The sequence below is a fragment of the Carassius auratus genome, unplaced genomic scaffold (assembly GCF_003368295.1).
Source record: "Carassius auratus strain Wakin unplaced genomic scaffold, ASM336829v1 scaf_tig00006772, whole genome shotgun sequence".
NCBI lineage: Eukaryota > Metazoa > Chordata > Actinopteri > Cypriniformes > Cyprinidae > Carassius > Carassius auratus.
This window is the reverse complement of record NW_020523788.1, coordinates 255,442-264,992: the sequence shown is the minus strand read 5'-3', so window position 1 is coordinate 264,992 and position 9,551 is coordinate 255,442. Positions and strand designations below refer to the sequence as shown.

The following is a 9,551-nucleotide window of genomic DNA, read 5'->3' as shown; positions in this document are numbered from 1 at the left end:
TTCTTTATAAGAAATGTATTTTGGAAATGTGGATACTGTTTTTGTAATCTCAATGTGTAAAATCCATTTGAAAAATGATGTGATGTAAAGAAAAAATAGTTTGAAAATGCTTTAAGTGTTTCTGATTATAATATGTGAGTGCATATAGTTATGTTTAAATGTTTGAAAGACATACTTTTTGTTGAGATGTTATATTTCTCTACTGTAAAATTGGTGCCATGCGGTGCTAGCTTTGCTAATACTGCATATAGACTCTAGTGTGTTGATTAAGCACAGTGGGACTAGCATGTATTTGTTTCTTGTATCCAAATAATTGAAACAGACATTTTAGTAATTTGAAACTGTTTATTTGAATGAGTTTAACTGATGATTGTTTTGGCTTTGTTTTTGCAAGGCCGGGTTTTTTTTTTTTTGTGGTTCTTGTTTTATTTCTCTCTTTTGTGAGCTTCTGAATTGCTGCTGTGATCTTGAATTCTGTCCTGGCTGTGGATCCTTATCCCTGGTTTGGACTGGCGAGCCATCCCATATTCTTGTACCTGGAAACAGAGCAAAAAAGTTGTGAGAGCTGCAAGAAAGAGTTTTCTGATTGGTAGGACAGACTGCACACATTACGGGTTTTCTTTCTTTTTCCAAGTTTTTCCTGGATTTCCCTGAGGACAAAGTTTTTTTTCTTCATGGACTGTACTCATTAATTCATTTTTGATGAACATTCCTATTTCTGGAATTTGAAATTGAGATATTGAACTTGAAATTGAGAAAATTGAGGTCAAATTTTAGAAACTGACGTTTGGAATTGTTGACTGTTTCTGTGTTTTTTTTTATTTATTTCAAATACTGTGTGTTACTGTGATCCATTTGTTTTATTTTTTTTTTTGTTTTATTTCATTCTGCCAATTTCGAAAAATACAACATATGTAAGACAACAAACAAAGAGAAAACAAATACACTTACCTTTTAATTAGCTACATTCCAGTATTCCGAGTGGTTCATTTATTTTATTAATTTTTACTATCATCTTTGCTAATAATTGCTTCTGTGAGTCGATCCGAAAATCTTCTGTTTCTGGTCCATGGTTTATATTTTGTAGGATCTAGTATCGAGCCGTGTGCTACATTTGGCTCACACACAAATGAAAAGTACGGTGGCCTGGAGGTGCAAACTAACATTACAAAATCTGAAACACTTTTACAGAGCTTGAGACCAAATTAAATTTTAGAAAACATTTTTAAATATCATAAAACAAATTACATTACCATAACACATTTACAAGTCCTGAAACAAATTTAAATTTCAGAAAACAAGAACACACCAGAAAATTACCAAGAACACAATTTTACAAACACCAAGACAAATTTACAAATATCAACAACCGGAAAGGGAATGTACCAACTCTGAGGTTGAACCGGAGGTGAATGGGAGCAGCCAATAGGAGTTGTTGTCGTTGATGGTGTTCATTCTGACCCGATTGGTGCCGTTGCCGGCAGTAGACTACCGTATGTGAATTTGCCATGGTCATTACCGGTCTGGCGGTCCCGTTGCCTACTACTACTAACTATATTAACATATTACCATGAAAATGAATAAGAAAAATAAAAGAAGGGGTAGAGAGAGAGAGATAGCGGTCCACATAGGACAGGCTATATCAGTGGCCTACTCCTTGGAGCATGCTCTGGTTCTACATTTGTTCGCAAAGGCTTTCTTGAGCTTGGCCTCCTCAACTGGTTCCCAGTCCGGTAGAGTTGCACATCTCAGGACATAAGCTGTAAGACAAGAGTATTAAAATCTGTCATGAGTAATTTGACAAAAAAAATTACCACATAGACCATATACAACTGCACTTCAGGTTAAAAGGAAATAACAACGTGAGACGTCCATTTCAGTTCAGAGAATTGCAAATCAGCAAGTACGATTTTTTTGGCCAATCATGAATATAAATAAAACAACAGTGTTATCCTTAAAGGTGCTATAAAGTGATACTGGATAAAACTTCATTTCTGGTTTTAAACTTCTATTCTGACAGTTTAGTCAGACAACTCTGAAATTAGAACAAATAATTTATAAGCATTGCAAGCTGAAGCACAGCATCCTTGAGCATGGATGCAGCAGGTTTGGCATCAGGCTCTGACTCAGTAATTTGTTCCCTGAATGATCTGCTTTGCAAGACATTACAGGGAATGAAGCAGACCCCCTGCAGGGGATCATGAAGACAAGAGCTCAAAGGTGGATGCTGGGGAGGAGGTGGGTTTGCAAAACCTAATCAGTCCCTCCAGGATTTTGCGATGTTGCGATCGCAACTATTAAAGCAAATTCAACAAATCCCTGTGAATTCGGTGCGATTTGCAATTTGGACCAATCACCGCAACGTTTCTGATCAGTCTGTGTGGAATGAATGTATACATTATACAAGTTTCACATTTGAATGGAATTACTGATATAAATAAATTTTTTTATGATATTCTAATTATATGACCAGCACCTGTATATCACAATAAAGGAAAGTGAAAAATACAAAAAGCATAATATGAGCACTTCAGGTAAAAACCTATCTACCTTTGAAGTTTTAACCTATAAAAAAAAATTGCAACTTTCATCACAACTTTTTAGAAAACCTGCCACAATATTAGGCATTTTAGCCCGCAACAATCACAACAAAAGCCCGCGAAATCCTGGAGGGCTAATGGGTGACAGCAGCAGCAAGATGTATGCAGCAGCAAGGCAGCAGAGCAGGAAGTAGCAACGGCAGCAGAAGCATAGCCAGGGATGAGAAGGTAAGCTTGGGGGGGGGGTTTAAATAGCCCGCCCTATTTGGACGAGGAGGGCATGTGACTGATCAGCTGATCAGCATGGGCGCAGCTTGAGTTGTCTGCCAGAAATAGTTTCGCAGACTTTGCATCAATCATTGCTACACTGTCATGATTGGATATAATCATTCCCACTACCCTGGCCTAAAAACACACAGAGCCTAATTTTGAAAAAACTTACTTAGGATTCCGTCAACTTTTTTACGGTCAAGGACCTGCTTTCCTCCCTTTCTTGAGGGGTTGTTGCCAGGGCGACCAAAGGGCACTGCATTTTGACACTCCTCAACAGTGAAGAAATGATCAAAAAGTGCATGAAACAGACGCATGCAATTTGGTTTTGATGCGTGATTCATGGCAGCCAGGCGGAATGATGAGATGAATATGCCGCTCCCAGGAAACAGCTCCTGCTGGCCTGATGGTGAAGCTGGGCTGCCACAAAATCTCTCTCCAATTAAGTCACAGAGAGTCTGAAGCTCTCTGACCTGGCCAGGATCTGAAAGGGAAAAATAGTACAAACAATACAGGAGTGAGAAAATACCAAGCTACTCTTTAAAATGGTTAAAGAGCTTTAATGACAGGCAAGTTTATTTTTAAACATAATTAAAACATGCCTAGATAACCTTGCATAGGCTACAACACCACAGGAAAAAAAAAAATATTTAGAGAGAGACACTTTGGAATAAGTCTGTGGGAGGTATATAGAATGAACACTTGAGAGATCATTAATAAAACCAGGGCTTGACAAACAAACCGTAAAAAAAAAAAAATCTTAATTCTTGTCACAAAAAACATTTCCATTTCATTTTTTTTCCGTGTCATTTTTTGTTAAGCCTTATGCCTTATTATATTGATTACAGCTGATGTCCTGTGTTAATTCTAAACCTCTATCTTCCAATGATGTATACCTGAGTATTCCCCTTTTCCACAGCTGATGGTTATTGCACTTATGGGACCAATAGATGCATATACAGTAGCTTGTTCGTGTGGTGTCATGTCTTTCTACATGGCCTGAACAATGCCTATGTAAGGCCAAACATATAGGCATGTTTTAATATGTCCCAAGACTTAAGTAGCCCACCATTAACTAGTGTGTCCCTACAAAGGCTTTACTTGGGTGGCCCGTCCAAGAAGATGAAACAAGAACTCAAAACTAATACTGCTGCACTTAATTTATATTAATATTGAGGAAAAAGGAGTGAAAATGGATTTTACTTAATTGTAACAGTTCAGATTAATTTGATCACCTTTAGCCCATTTACGCACTTTCATTAAACTATCACAATAATAATTAATTGTTGTGCTGTTAAATTATGTTCATACTATAATATATTATTGCTATAATTTAATTAAGTGTTATTTCTAATTTGCTAACAATATCAAGGATTATGTGCAATAAATAAGCTTAGTTTATAAACCTTCCCATACCATTTATACTTTTTAACGCCACAACCCACTTTTCTGCCTTTTTTCTAGGATAGTTTAAACAGTGTTATGTGTTCAAGGGCCAATCACTAATATAGGTACAGAACAATTACATCACGAATGAATTAGCAATTAGAAATTACTTGCCTATTCTCGAGATGACTTCATCGATCCTTCTCTTTTCCTGTAGGATTCTTTCAAACTCCCCCTTACAATCCTGACATGGTGTCCATGCATTTTCTTGCGGGCTGGCTGCATGGCCTCCACCAGGTGATGGACCAGAGGTGTTGAGGCTGTACGGTGATGGGCTGGGTGTATGCCCTCCACCAGGTGATGGACCAGAGGTGTTGAGGCTGTACGATGATGGGCTGGGTGTATGGCCTCCGCCAGGTGACGGACCAGAGGTGTTGAGGTCATACAGTGATGGACTGGGTGCATGGCCTCCACCAGGTGATGGACCAGAGGTGTTGAGGTCATACAGTGATGGACTGGGTGTATGGCCTCTGAAGGGTGATGGACCAATGGTGTTGAGGCTGTACGCTGATGGGCTGGGTGTATGGCCTCCACCAGGTGATGGACCAGAGGTGTTGAGGCTGTACGGTGATGGGCTGGGTGTATGGCCTCCGCCAGGTGACGGACCAGAGGTGTTGAGGCTGTACGGTGATGGGCTGGGTGTATGGCCTCCGCCAGGTGACGGACCAGAGGTGTTGAGGCTGTACGGTGATGGGCTGGGTGTATGGCCTCCGCCAGGTGACGGACCAGAGGTGTTGAGGCTTTACGCTGATGGGCTGGGTGTATGGCCTCCGCCAGGTGACGGACCAGAGGTGTTGAGGCTTTACGCTGATGGGCTGGCTGCATGGCCTCCACCAGGTGATGGACCAGAGGTGTTGAGGTCATACAGTGATGGACTGGGTGTATGGCCTCTGAAGGGTGATGGACCAATGGTGTTGAGGCTGTACGCTGATGGGCTGGGTGTATGGCCTCCGCCAGGTGACGGACCAGAGGTGTTGAGGCTGTACGGTGATGGGCTGGGTGTATGGCCTCCGCCAGGTGACGGACCAGAGGTGTTGAGGCTTTACGCTGATGGGCTGGGTGTATGGCCTCCGCCAGGTGACGGACCAGAGGTGTTGAGGCTTTACGCTGATGGGCTGGCTGCATGGCCTCCACCAGGTGATGGACCAGAGGTGTTGAGGTCATACAGTGATGGACTGGGTGTATGGCCTCTGAAGGGTGATGGACCAATGGTGTTGAGGCTGTACGCTGATGGGCTGGGTGTATGGCCTCCACCAGGTGATGGACCAGAGGTGTTGAGGCTGTACGGTGATGGGCTGGGTGTATGGCCTCCCCCAGGTGACGGACCAGAGGTGTTGAGGCTGTACGGTGATGGGCTGGGTGTATGGCCTCCGCCAGGTGACGGACCAGAGGTGTTGAGGTCATACAGTGATGGACTGGGTGTATGGACCAATGGTCCCCCCTTTGGCAGAGCTATAATAAAATTACATGGAACCAGAGATGACATTTCTGTAAACACAAATTGCCCAGAAGAGATTTGACCAATAACTACAAAGAACTGACTGGCATAGACATAAATGAAGGGTAGATGCTGCCTTGACAACTGGGGCTGTTTTTTTTTTTTTTTTTTATGCATATAATGGCCAGTCAAAATAATGAAAATAAATGTACTGTGACCAAAATCTGCCATATTTATAATCATTTTATACTTTAAAAACATAAAACATTTCAATACTGGAAATAGCTAAACAACAAGATCACAATATGTTGTGACGTGAGCTCGTAAAAAAAAGAACGTAAACGATTCTGATTATTAAGCAAAAATAATAGCAAATAATTTTCATCAGGGCCCACGAGTCATTCACATACTATTTACTGAAATACAGTAATGGGCTCTACGCACAGCTCCACTACTTCCTGAATTTAAGGCAGCTCCTTTGTTTCCTGTCTTACATTATTGGACAAACTGATTAATCCACTTGTGTCTGACCATTGTGACTCATACACACGTGGATTAATCAGTTTGTCCAATAATGTAAGTCAGGAAATAAAAAAGCAGCCTTAAGTTCAGGAAGTAGTGGAGTTGTGCATATAGCCTATTCTATTATCATAGATTGGATAACAAAGTTATCCTAATGCTGTTTATTTTTGGTTCTGAGCTTTGCCAAATCTGATCGGATAATGATAAAAAGTGTTGAACTCATGGGCCCAGGCGATTATGTAATAATTATGACAAACCTACCCATAGGGTGGTGGTCCAGCTGTGTTGCGGCCTGTTGCATGTCCCCCGTCAGGTGATGGATTCAGCGATGGGATTTTCTCGCCATGCTCAGACAGTGGGCTCCTATCGATTATAATGGTGTCAGACTCTGACGTTATGTCTGATGGCTCATTGCCTTTTAACATATTTAAAAAGGACTCCTGTGGAGTTGGGTGGCCTTTTGGCAGCTTAGCATGTTTAATTTCTATTTGGCCACAACAATTTAGACTGGTATTTTTAGACATTATTTGGACAATAATGTTATGATTATTACCCCCGTATATAACAGAAACTATTACGTTAATACTTACCAGATTGCTCATTTGGGGGAGGGGAGCTCAGGTCCTTCATTTTCTGAGTGGGAACCCGTAGCCTCTTTTTTGCCAGCACTTTGTTTTTCTCCATCCTGTTAATGAAAAAAAATACATTTTAGATCATTAACGCTAAGTATAATATAAATAGACACTATTTTAACCTAATTCACTTCATATATTTGAGGCAAGAATGGTATCAAAATGAGCAAAAATCAAATCAAATTATTTTCCTAATTGATTGTTAGTTTTATAACCTATAAACCCACCAAGATTAAAATAATTTAAAGATCATGAACCATGATAGCATCCAAATTCTTGGGTGAGCTTTTGCAGAAAATCTGCTCTCAACATACGGACTCGTGACACAATATTTATGAACTTGCAGATTAGCTAGTGTAGAGCAAAAATAGGAGGGCGAGTCCAGTCAACTAAGTCAAATTTAAATTTCATTAAATCGTGACCTTTATTTTTTTTTAAATCAAAAGTCAAATCAAATCATGTTTTTCAAGAATTGCCATACCCTAGAATTTCACAGTCAAAGAAAATGAATAAAATAAATGAACATCTGGTAACATGTAGGCTAATCAATATTTCAATTAGATATTTCACAAGTGTACTGCTGAGCACATATTACTGAGCGTACGGGGCAGCCACCACAGGTGGATCTTAATTAGCTAGGGCGAGTTCATGTTACGCTTGGGACTGGAGCGAATGGAACGAAACAGAATGGTATTGCATACTGGTAGGGCTGGGATAAACAATTATTTTTTAAACTAGCGATTATTTTTTTCAATGCATCGATTAATTAATTTTTTCAGACAGATTCGATTTCGATTATCCCCCCATTAATTGACTACTAACAATTTATACATGTTGATTTACATATCTGAATGAAAAAAACATGGATTCCTTAACATTGCAATATATGTTTATTGCTCTTAAAATTACAAAATAAAAGACTGACTAAGAATGCATTACTTTGCACTTGTATAGAGATAACATTCAATAAAACCTTGAAAACACATAGCTTACTGAAACAAGCTTACTGAACACATAGGGCCTAGCTTACTGAAAAAAAGTTATTCTTTCAGATGAAAATAACAACTTGATGTCTAGCATTCATTAGCATTCTAGCATTCAGCCTGTCATGGAGAAAAAAAATCTCCGAATGCTCCACGTGAAACTTTGGCGTTCCGCCCTTTTTCTATCCTGTCTAATGATTTTGGTTAACATGCACGAGGGAGAGAGAGAGAGAGCGAGTGCGCAAGGCAGCGCTCATGTAGTTTGAAGACCATGAGTGCACGAGGGCGCGTGAAACTTTGGTGTTTCGCCCTTTTCTATCGTGTTTAATGATTTTGATTAATATGCACAAGGGAGAGAGAGAGAGAGAGCAAGAAGCGCTCGTGTTGTTTGAAGACTGTGAATGCGCGCGCAGCCGGGGCTCTCTCTCGTACGCGCCGTGTCAGGCGCAGCAGTCATTCTATTCTACATCACTCGCCGATCAAATAAGGCTTTGACAGCCGCCAGAAAAAAAAGATCAATGCAGAAAAACCCCTGGATTGGTTATATAACGTTGGACAGAATGTTGATCCGGCCATCGCGTATATTCAGCGCACATAAGGTAAAGGTTTTACAAACGTTTTTTAGAGAAATAAAAACAGGTCGACTAATCAATGCGCATATTTTGCGTCGACGTCATCGATGACCTCGATGCGTTGTCCCAGCCCTACATACTGGGTTTTGTGCGTTGCGGCCCGTTCCATAAGCTCCAGTCCCGAGCGTAAAATGAACCCGCCCTAGCAAATTAAGATCTAACGTTACCGGCCGCAGCTGCCACCAACTCAGCGTGCGACACCATCTTGTTTCTCCCAGTCTGGTCATTAATATGAGCTCAGATTCCCCAATTAAGATCCACCGATGGCCAGTAATATGAACCAGCCCTAGCAAATTAAGATCAACTGGCCCAACTCAGCGAGCGACACCATCCTGTTTCTCCCAGTCCGGTCATTAATATGAGCTCAGCTTCCCCAATTAAGATCCACCGATCGCCAGTTCTCAAACTGTTTTCATTTCAAGGACCTCCAGTTTGATATGCAACGTAGAACCTAACATTAGCCATTAGCTAACTTAGCCAACCATCCCATTTTCGACGGGCTGAATACAGTTTGGAGTTTCTTTGTCAATTACTTGTTGGACAGACACCTAATTACCTTATCCCCACATTCCATTATTATGATAATGTCAAAAGAATTTCATTCTTACCTCTTAGGCGTGGCAGGGGCAAAATCCAACAGGTAACGTTAGTGCAGCAGTGACCAACGAACTTCTCTCACCCCAGCGAAATTACGAATTGGCGCCAAGACCCGCCCTCCAATCATCTTCTTCTTCTATTTTTATCCGCCGGTTGACAACTTGTTTTATTACCGCCACCGCTGGACTGGAGTATACCCACAGATTATTTTTCCTTTATACTATTAAATTATTTTTAAAAGCCCTGTATTCTTTAAAAAAAGATAACAAAACTTGTATTTGTTCAGGTCCTATCCCCTGACCAATCCGCTATCCTAACCTTAACCACTCAAGGTGAAAAGTCTAATCAATCGTGGGTCATGCAATGAGCTGCTTCGTAGGGCGGGTCTTCCGCGCGTACAACGTTCAGCTTCTTCCTCTTTTTCGGCGGTTACTGCGTGGAGTGCAGGGCAGAAATGGCTGGAGTTTGGAAGAAACAGCAAAGCTCTCTGT

The 9,551-nt window shown here is 40.9% G+C and overlaps 1 long non-coding RNA gene across 1 annotated transcript; it reads right to left on the bottom strand.

The window, feature by feature from the left end:
- Nucleotides 1-393: 393 nt before the first annotated feature.
- LOC113071280 (uncharacterized) lies at nucleotides 394-1,390 on the bottom strand. Its single transcript, XR_003280067.1, has 2 exons — nucleotides 952-1,390; nucleotides 394-536 (listed from the first exon to the last, which is right to left on the bottom strand). It is a non-coding gene; the product is annotated as an uncharacterized LOC113071280 (long non-coding RNA).
- Nucleotides 1,391-9,551: the final 8,161 nt, after the last annotated feature.